Raw genomic sequence first — 17,256 nt, 5'->3', positions numbered from 1 at the left:
CTAATATTATGAATGTCAATTCTCTTCAAACTAAAATAAAGTTTCAGTGAAATTCCTCCAAAAATCCCAACAGGTGTTTTATGTGCGCACATGTGGAATTTGACAGTCTTATTCAAAAATTTGAAATAAAAGTAGAGCCAAAATAGCTTAAACTAACTTATGTTGACAATTACAGAATGACAATGACAACCATATTGATTTAATTATTGGATCATGGAGTAAGTCATGATCTCATTAGAGTGTCACCCACTTTCCTCTTCCTCCTTAAGAAAATCAGCTTATCAATGTCTACACAAAACTCCCAAAACTTAGTGAAATTTATATCTTTACAGCTTAAGTCTTCTATTTTTGAACATGGTATATCCCTAATATCTCTTCCTTAGTTCTCTCAATTATGTTACTTTTGTGAGTCTTACACATTTTTTGTTAGATATATTAATCAGTATTTGCTGTTTTGATATTACTTGGTGTTATATATTACTTTCTAACTCTCTGTTTGGTGATGAATATCTAAAACCATATGTTCACCTGGTGTCCAGCCACCTCAATAAACTCATTTTTTAATTCTTATAATTGAAATGTTCATTATTTTGGATTTTTATGTGCAGAGTTATGTCATAAATATCATCTGAGTATGACACTTTTTCATTCTTGCTAATCCTTATACCTTTATTCCCTTATCAGGCCTTGTCACAGTATTTAAAGCCTCCTGCATAATATTGAGTAGAAGGGATGATAGTGGGCATCCTTATTTCACTTTTAGGGGAAAGTTTTTAGTTTCACTGACTTTGATGTTTGCTATAGAGGTTTTGTAGATATGTTTTAGATACTTTGTAGGTATTTTTGTAGATATTCAGTACATATTTTTTGTATATACTTTGTCAATAAGTTAAAAGCCATTCCTAACTTGCTTAGAGTTGTGCTATGAATAGGTTTAAATTTTCAGAATTTTTTTAGCCCCTATAAATACAATCCTGTGATTTTTCTTTATTATTCTATTAATATGGTGTCTTAGTTTGTTGGGCTACTCTAACAAGAATGCCATTGACTGGGTGGCTTAAACAATAAACACTCATTTCTCACACTTCTTGAGGCTGAGAGGTCTAACATCAAGGTGCCTGCAGTTTCTGTGTCCAGTGAAGGCATGGCTTCCTGGTCATAGATTAACATTTTCTTACATGGCAGAAAGAGCAAAGGAACTCTCTGGTGTTTCCTTTATAAAAACACTAATTCAAGTAATGGGTGCCCCACTCTCATGACCTAATCACCTCCCAAAGGCCCCCAGCTGCTAATGTTAACTGGGGGTTAAGATGTCAACATGTGAATTTTGGAGGGACACAAACATTTAGACCATAACATGTAGTAAGTTGCATAAATTGATTTTCAAATATTAAACCAAACTTCTATTCCTGGAATAAACACAACTTGATGCTGATATGTTACCTTTTAAAATATTTTGCTAGATTTGGTTGAATAATATGCTGTTTATAATTTGTGCATCTATGTTCATAATTGAGATTGGCCTATAATTTTGTTTTTGTGGCTTTTGTAAAGTTTTGATTTCTAGGTTACTCTAGCCTCATCAAATGAGCTATTATTTATTTTTTTCTATTATCTGTAAGTTTTCTGTTTGATGTTACTTCTAATGTAAACGTTTGCTAAAATTTATCAGTAAAGACATAAAAGCCTAGAGTTTTTATGAATATAATTTTAATTACACATTCAATTTTTAATAGTTAAATGAAAATTCAGATTCTTATTTCTTCTTGTGTCATTTTTGGTAAGTTGTTTTTTCCCCCAGGAATTTTATTTTAATTTGTTGTGTATAGTTGTTCATGATATCTTTTCATTATCTCTTTAAAAAGCTACTTGACATTTTATTTTATTTCATTGTTTGTCTTCACCAGAGGGTATGTTGTTTTGATTTTTTGAGAGAAGGAAAGGGAGAACGCAAGAGAAACATCAGTGTGAGAGAGAAACATCGAGGTTGGAGATCAAACCCATAGCATAGATATGTGCCCTGACTGGGAATCAAATCTGCAACCTTTTGTGTATGTGATGATGCTCCAACCAGCTGAGCCATCCAACCAGGGTGCTAGTTGACATTAAAAATAAACAAAAAAACAAACAAACAAAACAAACATATCTGTCACCATTAAAAGTTTACTCATTCTGTTTTGAAATACATTTCTCATATTTCTTCTCTAACTCTGTTCTCAGGGATGTGCAGGTAACTACTGATCTGCTTTCTGTCACTAGGTTTTTCTCTTAAGTTTTCTTCTAAAAATTTTATAGTTTTTGGTTTTACATTTAGGTCTATGATCCATTTTAGTTAATTTTTATGTATGGAGTGATATATGAATTGAAGTACATTTAAAAATATGATCCAATTTTATAGAGTCATTTGTAACTGAATTTTCTTGTACCTTTGTTGAAAATTTTGTGTGTGTCTATTTCTGTATATTGTTATGTTCCATTGAGTTGCCTATCTTTATAACAGATTGCCTTGATTACTGTATTTTAAAATACATCTTGAACTCAGTTACTTTTAGTCTACCAATTTTCTATTTCTTTTTCAAAGTTATTATGTATATTCTAGGCCTTCCCCATTTCCATATGGATTTCAAAACTAACTGTCTATTTAAAAAAATATTCTGACATTTTCATGGGGATTGTGCTGTATCTATACATAATTTGGGGAGAATTGACATCTTAACAATATTGAGTCTTCTGATGTATGAACATTTATTTAGGTCTCTAATAATGGAAATATTGCTGAATAGTTGAGGTGTTCTCTCTGTAATCTCTGGACTTTTCCCTGTGTGCTACTCTTTCCTCCCTGGTACTATGTCCTGAGACTTTAGCTTCCTGGGGGGTCTCCTTGGAAAATCAGCTCTGTCCCCTCAACTCATGGTTCCACATGGATTTTCTTTTCTTCACTATAGCCTGAAAATGTGTTCAGAGCAGTGAACTTGAACAATGGTAGTCTCACCTCTTTTGTTTTCTGTCTCAGTTTTGGCTCGTATACATGAAACTGCTATGAATATTTGTGTACAGGTCTTGAAAGACAGGTGGTTTTTGTTTCTTTTGGTTAAATATCTAGGGGTGGAAAGGCTAAGTCATATAGTAGCTAAATGTGTAGATATAGAAAGTCTTGCAAAATGTTGATTCATATATTTCTTGGCTGTTTCACATGGAAATATAAATACAGTTCCTGCTATTCCCTCCTGGTCTGAAGCAGTTCTTTTAATGGCTGTGGGATCTGTAGTAATTTATCTGCCATCTTAATTTGATATTGGTTATTTCTGCCTTTTATGTTTTATTGGGATCTTTCTTCAAAGTTTTATTAATTTATTGGCATTTTCAATCAACAGTCCTTTGGCTATTTAGTTGATCTTCTCTATGTGTGTTTGTTTTCTATTTTAACATCTTTCCCTAATTTTATTATTTTTTCTTTTCAATCATTTTGGGTTGAATTTAGTGTTCTATTCTAAACTTCTGTAAGTGGATAATTTAAACAGATTTTTTAAACTTTTTAATGTATTTTTTACTCTAAATTTTCTTCTAGGCCTATGTTCAACTAGACCCCACATGTTTTGAGGTATCAAAACATATTTTAATTAATACTCTACTTACAATACTTTATATTTTGATTATGATGTTTCCTTTAACATATGTGGTGCTTAAAATTTATTAATTAATTTTCTCAAGTACAGGTAAATTTCCACTGTCTTTGTTATTGACTTTCTCCATGAGAGAAACACTTGTTAATTTCAGGCTTTTCTAAATCATTCATACTTGCTTTATGGACAAGCATGTAGTCAGGACCATATGATCTTTAGAAAGTGTATATTCAGAAGTTGCTGGGTACATGTATGTTTATTTAGGTCTAGTTTATTAATGATGTTGTTCAGGTTTTCTGTATCTCTACTGACTTTTTATTCTATTATTTATTCTACTAGTTACTTTGAAATGTATGTTGCTATTTTCTTCCTTGATTGAGAATTTGTGATTTTGTATAGTTTTCGATTTTATCCTATTAGATTTAGCTTCAGCTTTACATATATTGAAACTGTATTATTAGGTATAAGCACTTAAAATTGTGATTTTTTGGTAAATTTACCACTCAGTTATTAAAAATATAATCTTTGCCCAGCTGGTGTTGCTTAGTGGTTGAGTGTCAACCCATGAACCAAGAGGTCACAGGATCGATTCCTGCTCAGGGCACATGCTCAGGTTTTAGGCTCAATCCCCAGTAGGGAACTTGCAGGAGACAGGCAGTCTATGTTTTTCTCTCATCGAAGTTTCTCTCTCCCTCTTTCTCCCCATCTCTCTAAAAATCAATAAAAACATACTTTAAAAATATCTAATCTTTATCTCCAATAATGTTTTCCTTAAATTCTATATTGTAGAATATTAATATAGATTAACATCAATATAAGAGTAACACAACTGATACAACTAGCCAGATTGATGGGGGGGGGGAGCAAGTTAACATATTAAGAATTAGAGAGATGATAAAACTAAAGATTTTATACATATTAAAAAGATAAGTGAAAATTAAGAATGGAAATCATGCCAATAATTTCAACTCAAAGTTATTGGACAAATTCTTTAAAGATATAAACTACCAAACCAGAGTTGACATATGTATTAAAGAAATTGTTGAATTTGTATTTAATGATCTTTCCACATAGAAAACTTTAGGGGCAGTGGCTTTACTGGAAAATTATACCATGCTTTAATGAAGAAATAATATCAATTATGAAAATCAAGGGGGAAGATATATATCCCAACTCATATTATAAAACCACTATTATATTGCTACCAAAGCCAAAGATATTAACAGATACTACCAAAGATTAAAATAACAAACTAATATCCCTCATGAACATAAAAATAAAAAATCTTAAAATTTTAGCCAACTAAATCAATGACATATAACAATGATATCACTTTATATGTAACTGGGGTTTATCCCAGGAATTTAAGGTTGGTATAGCACTTGAAAAGCAGTTATCATATCAACAGTCTAAAAGAGGAAAACAACACATAATTAATATGAGAAAGGCAGAAAGAGCATTTGGCAAAATCTAACATCAATACCTGGTAAAAACTCTCAGGAGGCTTGTATAGGGACCTTTCTCAACCTGATGTAGATTAACCACAGAACTTACACCTAATGTCATATTTCATGGCTAAAGACAGTTTTCCTTTTAAGACAGGTACAAGGCGATATCTGATCTCACCATTCTCTTTATTATTATGGGCATTTTAGATATAAGGAATTAGGAATGTAGTTCAAAATGGAAAGGGAAAAAGTTATCTGAATGAGATAGAAAGAAGAAAAACTGTATTTGTTCACTCATAACTTGATTTTGTAATATAAAGGGCCATAGAATCTACCAAAAAAAAAAAAAAAAGTTACAGAATTGATAACTGAGTTGTGCATGAATGCAAGAAATAAGGTCAATATAAAAAAATCAATTGCATTATTATATATTTGCAATTGAGCATTGAAATAAAAAGTGGCATGTACAATAGCCTCAAAGCTGAGATAATTACTCTTTAGATCATTGCAATGCTAGAGGCATGAGATGTTGAGGATCCTGGGGAATAAGACTAAGGTGACGAAGATGAAAATGGTTGTGAGAGGAAACCCAAAGTAAAAGTGGGTGGAGAAAGAGAGAGGGCTCCAAGATTAAATGCTGAGTAAGAGCAAGAATGTTGACTGTTAACAGAAATAGAAGGGCAAAAGGGAAACTGATTGAGGAAGAATATTTAATGTCTATGAGCAAATGACGTTTGAAAAGCCAGAAAGATATTTATGTGAAATGTATCCTACTGATCTTTCCTCCTGCCTGCCCCTTAAATAATAATTCCATCTTTTTCATTAGTGTTATAGCCTTGCCTCTCTTCTCTTTCTTTACTCTTTCTCTGAGTAACTTCCCTACTCCCATTCAAGGTGCATACCTGTTGAAATCCATTGTGTCTATTGCCAATATCATTTTGAATTCTCATCTTAACCTGAATGTTGCTAAATATCTCTACCAACTTACAACATTTTTTCCCCATTACTGAGGACACTGATGAACTTTTAAAAAAATTGGTCTAGTATTCACCTAAGCAGAACACTGCTTGCTATGTCCCCTCCGGGTGACATTACTCTTATGGAGGAAATTTATTCTGAGTGACCCTCCAAGTAGCAATTAGGAAGTCTGGGCCATAATTTCTCATTGAATTGATAATGGTGTAGTGAAGGGAAGACTGTAAAGCTTTGCTAAAGTCAAAAGGGGCTCTGTTGTCTCTCTTTCATCTACCTATCCTGTCATTTCTTCATAGAAGATTAATCTTGTAATTTCATAAAATGCTGACACAAGCTTTATGGCTTCATCACCAAGTAGCTGATGTCCTCATTATGGCCTTCTGGTGGCTAGGATAATCCTTTTTACAGCATATTGAAATTCAGACCAAAAGTGGAATTTCAGGGGGTTACTAGCAGTATACTTTCTTTATAATTTTTTTTTCTATTTCTTCATAACCAAGGGGAATGCTTAGCAAAGCTTCTGCAGTCTTAAATTTGACTGATAAATTCCTTACTACCTGCGATAGAATAAAGCTCTGTTGTGGTCTATAATATTTCTGTATAGTCTTTATTTCTGTTTTCTAACAGTCACTCTCAAATGTGCCAGAGAAAGAGATAGTAAAAACAGGTTTTTTTTTGAGTGCTATGTCCTAGTGACTCTTTTCTAAGCACAACTTTGTATAACATGAACATAAGTCATTCAAAAGGGGCAAAGGGACCCATTTACAGAAAATGTATGATAAAAGATGGCTATGGTGTCAGGAAATAGCTTTTTTCTAATGCTGATCATAATGTTGCCATATAGGCTGAGAGACTCACCAAGGTTTAATTTGGCCTGACGTTGCAGTGAATTGTCCATGATGCATAGTCAATACTCTGGCACGTTTTTACTTTTCTGAATAGTGACTCTAAATAAGGTCCTTGAAATGGTCAGAGATTAGTGTGTGTGTTTACTGCACACATCTCTAGAGCTATCCCAGGTTGAATGTTCCTTCATTAATGTACTAGGATGCCCTTCAAAGCCACTGCCTCCAGAGGTTCTTGACATGTGCTGCAGAACTCGTGGCTATATGGAGGCTTCAGGAAGGAACTTCTTGGTGGACATGGCATTTGAATTGGGTTTAGTTTGCATCTTACTGAAACCATCAGGTCTTTTAATCTTTCTCATCATATCCTCATTTTTTTAAAATTAATTTTTGTCATGGAAATCTCCTAACAGGCCCTATAATTAATTTGATTTGTGATGTTTATCTATGGTACTAACTTTGTCTACCATTTCTGTTCCTCTCTGGTTTTCTCACTTATTAGTTTCTGACTTCATCTTTCTTTCTTATAGCTACTGCATTGGTAGATTGTGCTATTTTTCTATATTTTTGTATGGCTTACTTGTATTTGATGCTTAACTTGTTTTCATTTTCCCTTCATTATTAATTAAAAATTTTAACACTATGAAATTGCAACAATAGTTTTGGCCACATGATTTCTTAGTGACAGGTTAAGTTGCTATGACAAAGAGATCTCAGAATATACAAGGGTTGAAAAAAGTAAGTTTACAGTTGTGACTACGTGAAGCACAGACTTTTTATTCTTGTATTATTATTTATTACTCATTGTATTTTCCATACAAACAACTATAAACCTACTTTTGCCCAACCCTGTATTTTTCTCCAATATAATAGTCCAGATATATCCAAATCATTAGGTAATCCTGCTTTATGGTATCATTCAGGGGCCTAAGTTTCTTCCATTGTCTAAGTTTCTTCCATCTGCATGGTCAGATAAATACAACTCCCAGATCTAGTCTACAATAAGTGGCTTCATCTATAATTATGACAATAACTTGGAAATTACACCAAGTATTTCTCTTAATCCCACTTGCCAGACCATAGCTACATTCTCTAGCTTTGTTAGCATTAAATCAATAAGAAGAAAGGCAAAATCAACATTAGAGCTCCACCCCATATTTTAGTACACATTTTTCTCATTTTTTCCATTTCCTAAATAGTTTATCATTTAATTTTCTTTGATTCAATGGTAATTTGGGAAAATTTTTAAATTTCATTAATTTGAGTTTTTAAAAAGTATTTATTCTTTTTTTTTTTTTTAAAAAAAGATTTTTTAAAACTAAATTTTAGAGAAAGAAGAAGGGAGCGGGAGAGAGAGGGAGAAACATTGATATACCTCTTGCATGTCCCCTACTGGGGTTTGAGCACAAAACCCGCATGTGCCCTGACCTGGTATTGAACCTGTAATCTTTTTGTACACAGGACAACACCTAACCAACTGAGCCACACTGGCCAGGGCTTTACAAAGTATTTCTTGCCTGACCTGCGTGGCTCAGCAGTTGAGCATCAGCCTTTGATCCAGGAGATCACAGTTTGATTCCGGGTCAGGGCACATGCCCGGGTTGCGGGTTTGATCCCCAGCAGGGAGCATGCAGGAGGCAGCCGATCAATGACTCTTTCTCATCACTGATGTTTCAATTTCTTCCTCTCCCTTCCCCAATCTGAAATCAATAAAATATATTTAAAAAATAAAAATAAAAAGTATTTCTTATTAATTTATAACAATTCTCTAGTACCCAAAGAACTAAATCTGATTACTTTCTTCTTTTTTTTGAATAAGAGAACTTATCAGTTTTTATAAATGTTCCATTTTTCTTAAAAAGAAAGTCTAAAATCTGTTTGTAGGATTAAAAATCCAAATGTACCGTGTAATAATTTTCTTAATTATATTATCACTTGTCAACTTGTCAACATATTCAATAGTTCTTGTCCGTTGATCTAGCAAAAGAAAGAACTGCATTGAAATTCTTTTAATAATTGTGTCTCTAAAATTTTTGCTTTATGTAGTTTTATTCTGTTGTTTGACACAAAAATTGCTTGATTCTTTTATTCTAAAAGTTGTAAGTTTTATTAATATAAAATAACTGTTTATTCTTTTTACATTTTGTTCAAATTTACTATTTCATACTATTACTATTGATGTTTTTGTTTTTATTGGTTTAGTGAGTTTAGTAAGGAGAACGATGAATTATTTTGAGGTGTAAGAAAATATATTCAGCGTGAAGGGTGCGTGGTGGGAGGAGGGAGAGTGTATGAAACACTTTGAATTATAATAATAAAAGAAACTCTAGGGACTTTCTGATAAGAAAGGAATTGAGGCACCCTTTCCTTTTCCAAGATTCAAGTTCCTGAAATCTATCAACGTAGACAAGAGTAACCTGTCCAGATTCTAGTGACTCAGAACAAATAAGCTTCCTGCGATAACATCACCATGAAGGCTTATATCAGCTGGATCAATGAACTTTCCTGAGTACTAAGTTGGTTGTTAAAGGTGTAATAATATGCTCTTAGTTTCCTGAAACAATAGACATGGAACTTTCCCAGTCCAGTCACTTTTAGGCTAAGCTTTTGCCCAGAAGAACCAGGTCTACTGGTGAATCTAAACTGTTTTGACATTCAAGATCCCAGGTAAATGGTGGCTAAGAACACTTGGTGGACCGTAACACAGAGGGAAATACATTCTTTGTGAAAATTCTCTGTAGGAGATTGTATTACTGTACACTATTCCCAAATATGGATGAAATATATTTACCCACCCCATTCTCAGGCTTTTCCATGTGACTAATTTTGACTGGAATTCAGATAATGGATCATACTGTCACCAAGCAAATGCTTTAAAGAAAGTTGTGTGGTTCATTTCAGGTCTTGCAATTTTTCCTTTAGGCATAAGAATAACATGCTCCATATAGAAGATGCTTCTTCTGCCAGACCCTAGTATGAAGACTTGTGAAACATATCTGAACTGACCCCGAGCAAAGAGCAACTCATCAACCACCTACATGTAATATGAGTAAGAAATAAACCTCAGTTGTTATGTCACTGGGAAAAAAAAAAAAAAATTTGTGTGTGTGTGTGTGTGTGTGTGTGTGTGTGTGTGTGTAGAGGGGTGTCATAGCCTAACCTAGCAAAACTGACTAAAACAGAAATTTGTATCTCGAAGTTTTGCCTCCCATGACTATATGGAAAAAAATAGAGTAAATATTTTGAACATGTGTAAACAATGAGATTTTATATATATATATATATATGTATATATGTGTATACATATGTGTGTATATATATATATATTTATTTGTTTAGCTTGTTTTGGATATATGGAAATGAGAGTATTGCATAAGATAAATTGTTATTCTGAGAAATATTTGTTACTGAATATGCCAAGGGAAGTGTATCCATATTGTTTTTTTTAACTACTAGTAAAACTTAGCCTTAAAAACTGTTTTTCAGCCTGGCCGGCATGGCTCAGCACTTGAGCATTGACCTATAACCAGGAGATTGTGGTTCGATTCGTGGTCAGGGCACATGCCTGGGTTGCAGGCTGGATCCCCAGTAGGGGGCGTGCAGGAGGCAGCTGATCAATGACTCTGTCATCACTGACGTTTGTATCTTGCTCTCTCCCTCTCCCTTCCTCTCTCTGAAATCCATAAAGACATTTTTAAAAAAATAAAAAGCAAACAAAAACACACACAACTGTTTTTCATAAGTTTGTATATAGGCATATACAAAAGTTGAGATGGCCTGGCCAGTGTGGCTCAGTGGATTTAGTGGCATCCCATGTACCAAGAGGTGACCAGTTCGATTCCCAGTAAAGGCACATGCCTGGGTTTCGGGCTTGATCCCCAGTAGGGAGCACGGGGGAGGCAGCCGATTGATGTTTCTATCTTTCTCTCCCTCTCCCTTCCTCTCTCTCTAAAAATCAATAAAAACATATTTTTTTAAAAAAGTTGAGAATACAATAAAATGAATTTTTATACTTCACACAGCTTCAATAGTTATTAACATTCGATCATTTTTGCTTTGGATGACTATTTGAACATTCTTGTTCCAGATGGCTTTTTAACTCTGTCTGTCTGTTTATCTTTCACCCTTCCTTTTGAGTTTGCTGGGCACTATTAAAGTATATTGCAGGCATCTTATCATCTAACATGTAAGTACTTCAGTATATATTTCTAATACACAAGAACTTAAAAAAGCATAACCACAATATCATACTAACATTTTTAAATGATTTCTTAATATTATCCAGTATTCAGTTATGTTTACCTTTTCTAGCTTATCCCCAAAATGTCTGTATAATTGATATATGTGAATTAGTATCTAAACATGGTTCACATTTTACCTTTGGTTGGCATATCTATTATATCTCTTTTAATCAATAATAGCTTGACCTCCTTTTATTTCATCCCATGTGTGTTATCAAAAAATGGTCATTTTATGGAATTTCTCACATTTTGGATTTAATTGATTGCTTTCTCGTAGCCTCAAATAACTTTTTGTCCTATCATAAAATTTCCTGCATTTAGAGTTAGAAGCTAGGGCTAGAAGCTTGAAGTTCAGGTTAAGTGTTGTTGTCCATGATGATGATGATGATGATGATGGTGATAATGATGTTGATATTCTTCTTACATTACATCAGGAGATGCATGATATTTGATGGTTGTACTTTTAAGTATGGGATTAATTTTATTGGTTTGTTCCCTCTATTAAATGCCTCTGATAACATTTTAACTGATGGTTTGAGCTACTGATGATAAGTGCCTGAATCTATTATTTAATTAAGGGTTGCAAAGCAGTGATTTTAAATTGTGTTTTATTTTTTGCATTTATTAGCTGAGATTCTTGTGTAGAGATAATTGTCTCAGATTGACTATTTGGTCACAGTAAAATTTCACCCATACAGGAAAGGCAGAATAGGTGCTTGAGTCTTTGCCCTTATTAATTTTCAAAATAATTACCTTTCGTGGCAACTGATAAATTTCTGCTTAATATAATTATGAACTCAAATGATCTTATCTTTGGTTATTAGAGGCCCTTTAAATGTGGCCCCTGTTTTGCTTTGGCATGATCCCAGTAGTCTTTGATAATTTCTTGCTTTCAGGCACAGTATGTCTACATCTTACACATTTACATTTCCTGCACCAAAACATTGATTCAGGTATTTTTCCTAGAAGTCTTGGATCCTCTTAGTTATAAATGGGATTTAGAGATCACAATATGGGCACTGAAGGTTCTAATTGCTACTATGTTGCCATTTCTTTTAGTCCTCTTAATTGAACAAAATTAAAATATACTTAATTTTTGCAATGGGAAATGAAATCAAGAGTATCTTTCCAACTCAAATTAAAGATTATAGTTTTTACTTATCCTGACAATCTTTGAATTTCAAGGTATCAATTATAATGTTTGCTCCCCCTTCATCCTATTAATCGTCTATTTTTCTTTCTATTCCTATGTATGTATGTATCTATCTAAATATAGTATTTTCTTCCCTAATACTATTCTTCAATCATTTTCGAGGCCCTGTTTAGAGGCCAGTCATTTCCCCTTCCTGAGCTGCTGATTACCACCTTAACCGCTTCCCCTTTCAGGTCCCTCACACTCTGGGGTTTCTGTGCACTTGCTGGAATCATCCTGGAGCCAGGTATCAGATAACTAGGGGCATCCCCTATGGCAATGAACCTTCAAGATTATTCAAATTAGCCAGTCCGCATGGGGCATGTGAAACCTAGCTAACCCCACCCTGCTTGTCCTACATAAACTGTCCCCTAAAGCTCCAGCTTGCTGTTGTCTTGTCCCTAGTGCAACCTCCTGTGTGGCTTGTGTGTCAGCCTTCTCCTGTTCTGAGCTGTAAATAACAAAGAGTTCTGCCTTTCATCTGTCCAAGTGTCATTACTTAGTGTCTCTCCAGCTAAAAGATGCTTAAATCTTATAAAACATGCTCACACTCTCTCTCTTAGCTTCAAAATAACAAAACCAATATTATTATCAAGGATAAGATAAATGAATGTGGTTTAGATATCTTTGTGGTTACTTTGCTTTCAGAGCAACTTCCACTAGGGAGGTGCAGCCCCAAATACAGTGTATTTCAAAGTTCTCTTGAAATACTTCTCTTCATTTGAAATAATTATCTGTATGGCTGTGCCAACAATTCGATATGCAATTAAGCTCATTTGTTCCAGTTTGTTTTTGCTTTTAAGGATTGCTATGCTTTCCAAAAATTTAATTTTATTTTAAAATTATGCAAAATATTTATGTAGTTGAAAAGTTAAATGTATAAAGCAAGATATATTGAGATGTCTAATTTTAATAACTATCTCCAAGCCCTCTCTCATTCTGTCTTTTCGCCTTTGGTTACCATTTTTATTAGTTCTTGATTTCTCATCCCATTGTTTCTTTATGAAAAAGTGGGTACATACACACACACACAGAGTCACACACACACATGTGTATTTTTCTTACCTTGCTTTCATCGAAGGTAGCATTCTATGCACACGCTTCTGTACCTTGCTTTCTTAACATTTTCTGAAAATGACTCAATATAGTAATTGTTTTTATTCTTAAAAAATATTTTTTGCTTAGAACAGTTGTACGTTTACAGAATAACTGAAAAGTTGGTACAGAGGATGCCCATATACCTTGTATTCACTTTCCTCTATTAACATCTTGCAGTAATATGGTAAATTTTTTGCCACAAATGAACCAACATCAATATATTATATATTATTATATTATTACCAATATATAATTTTAATATATTATTAATAATATACAATTACAAATATAATATATAATATATAAGAATGGCAATAATATACATTATGAATATATTATTATATTACTAATATATTACTAATAATATACCAATATATTATTATTAATGAAATTCCATACTTGGCTCAACTTTTCTTATATTTTTATCTAATGCCCTCTTTCTCTTCTAGGATTCTATTTAGGATATCACATTACATTTAGTTGTCATTACTCTTGAGATGATTCTTGGCTGTAATAGTTGTTCAGACTGTCCTTATGTTTGATGACCTTGATGGTTTTGAGGAATATTGGACAGGTATTTCATTAAATGTCTCTCTATTGGATTTCTCTGATTTTTTTGATGATTACACCAAATTAATATATTTTCAAGAGAAAGACCACAGAGGTAAAGTGCAATTTTTAACATATCTTTTAAAGGGTACATAGTACCAATGTAAGTTATCACTATTTATATTGACCTTTGTCACCTAGCTGAAGTAATTTTTGTCATAGTTCTCCACTATAAAGTTACTCTTTTTCTTTCTTTCCATACTTTTTTTTGGGAAGGAAGACACTATGTGCAGCCCACACTTAGAATGGAGAATATGCTCCACTCCCTTGGGAGTGAAATAGCTTTATAAATTATTTGGAATACTTTTGCATGAGAGGTTTGTCTTTTCTCTGCACTTGTTCATTTATTCGATCATTTATTTACATTGTTATGTATTCATGGATATTTATTTTATACTTGGGATTATAGTCTGATACTATTTTATTTATACTATTGCTCACAATGCCCTTGGTTTGATAATTGTGGTCTCTTTCAGTTGACTTACATGGGTGTTGTTGTTTTTTAATACACCAGAAATGTGGGTTTTGTTTATTGTTTTTGACCACTCCCTTACTTTTTTGGTACAAGATGCTCTAGATTTATCTTGTATATTTCCTGTCCCATTTCTAGAATCAGCTATTTCTCCAAGGAGCCCAGGTTCCTTTTATTGGAGAATAGTATTAGAAATCAAGACCTGTGCACAATGTGCACTCATTGTTGCCGGGATGCCAGACCTTCTAGGCCTTGTCCGCTGACAGAGCAAGGAAATATATGTAAGTATACTACCATGTTTATATGCAATACTCATAAATAATTCTACATGTAATCTCCTGTATCTATATTAGTTCATAGTGGTTTATTCCAGCTTCCTCTTCTCAATTTGTATGTAAACTCCCACTGAAGTTTAATGAGAAACCTGTTAACCCAAGTAAAACAACTTTATGAACAGGTCTATAGTGCTTACTAGCCGTGTGTGTTTCTTTGTTTCTTTTTTCCTCTTTAGTCAAAGACTACAGTCATTTCCAAAGTTGACTTAAGTCAACACCGCTTTCCCTCAACCCCTTCGGTAAACTTGTTTCTTATATTTGTAATACAGTTAGGTACTTTTGTCAATCTGCATTGCATGCTGAGATTCCCTGACCAGGAGGTTGTTTGCTTGTTTGTTCTTTTCTTACATTAAAGCTCAATATTTGTGCTCTAAAGGTTTATGGATTTTAACATATGTATAAAGTCATATATTAACCATTATATCATTCAGAATATTTTCACTTCTTGGGGATGGGGGAAATCTACTTAACAAAGTCTCTGAACTCCTGGCAATTACTGACATTTTTTACTGTCGGTGTTTTGTCTTTTCAAAATGTCATATAATTGGAATCATAGTATAAGGCCTCTTCAGAGTGTCTTCATTCACTTAGCAATATGCATTCAAAGTTGTTCCACAGACTGATAGTTCTTTTTTTTTTTAATTGCTGAACATTATTTTATTGCATGGGTATGCCAAATTGTTTATCCACTAGCCTGTTTAAGATAATCTCAATTGTTTCCAGTGTTTGGAAATTATGAATAGATGCTATAAACATCTGTTTTCAGGTTCTTATGTTGGATATAAGTTTTGATTTAGTTGGATAGATCTTTAGCAGTATGATTGCTGGATTATATAGTAAGACTGTGAAACTGGGGAAATGAATCCTAGTAATGTATTTTATTTAACCCAGTATGTTATTACCTATTTTTCATCTCTATAAAATGTATTTTTCAATTTTACATTTTGGCTTTTACTTTTAATTCTTTTTATCACATCCTATCCCTCCATGGGCTAACAAAATTACCCCAATAATTTTTTAGTGTATCATAAAGAGGCACTTATGTCAGATTTTGTGAATTGGATACCATGATATATTAACCCCTGACAATCAGCCTATGTTAAGCTCATTCTTGTTTCTTCTATTTTTGTTATGTGCCACTCCTTCAATTACTGATCAGGAGCATGCATTTTTACCCAATGAGCACAACTTCTTCCTTCTTGTGGCTGTTTCTCTCAAGCACATTTACAAACATGCACAAATGTCATCATAAGCTCCTCAGCAAAAAATTTTTTGTTAAGGCTATTACTGCTTATTGCTAGAAAACTCTTTAGCATTAAAGATTTCTTCTAAATAATAAAAATAGTTGGAAGTTCAAAAGTTTTTATTTTGCTATGAGGTAATTTGGACAGAACTCTACAATGATTTATGCCTACTACAAAGTCGTAATTCTAGTGCTTACAAGAATTTTCTTCTTCAAAAATCCCAGCATGCCATTTTTCCCATGAATCTGCAGCTTTGCTTTTGTGTTAACAGAAAACCTGATTAATCCAATATTGGTTTATTTAGGCTAGCAAGAGGACTGCTAGTCCCCAGATATCCAGATGCTCTGTTACTTTAATAAAAAAAATTTAGATAATCTCAAGTAAGTTAATTGCAATTCTGTATTTTTTTCTTTCTCTGGTCCCCTGTGTTAAGAATTAATAAGACTTTTACTGTATTATGTTAGCATTTTCCTGATACTCAAATTAAGCTCATAAAAATATAGTTTCTAGGGTAATTCTTTTTTACATTTTAAAATGATGGTAGTTCTCTAATTTTTATAAAATATTCTATTTGTTTTCCATGATGTCTCAAATTATTACCAATATCTATGTACATAATTTTATGGGTTTCTATTTTTCTTTGTTTAATTTAATCTATTTTTATAATTTCACCAAAAAGATAAATGAGGAATACTTTCTAAAGTACTTTCTTCTAAAAGTATTGTTCTCATTATAGAAACAGTCACTATAGATTTCCTTTAACTAGCGCACTTACCTCTTGCCAAAGTGCTGGAATAAGGGTTATTTGTGCATTTTGTATCTTGAAAAGGCAGAGTGAATGGAGATCGAGAGAAGCTAAAATATCAATGAGGGAATTGGTAGCTGTGAGAGGGAGGGAAGGGATCAAAAACCAAGCAAAATGTATCTTATTTTAGCAGTTGGGAGGTGCATTTCTTCCACAACTACCTTTATACTTTAGGTCAGAAAACCAGGATTGGCACTAAGGAAAATTAAGTTTTCTCATATTTATGGATAAGATGCTGAAAAATCCACAGGCATCTATTGTGCTTTGCCACCTTACTTGTGATCACTTTGGACAATTAAAATAGTGTAGAAATATACCCGGGGTTGGAAAAAAGGAAAGAGTGCACTGGTGTGCTGGTCCTGAGCTGCA

This window comes from Miniopterus natalensis, chromosome 6 (genome assembly GCF_054644295.1).
Source record: "Miniopterus natalensis isolate mMinNat1 chromosome 6, mMinNat1.hap1, whole genome shotgun sequence".
NCBI lineage: Eukaryota > Metazoa > Chordata > Mammalia > Chiroptera > Miniopteridae > Miniopterus > Miniopterus natalensis.
Note: the sequence above shows the minus strand (reverse complement) of the source record.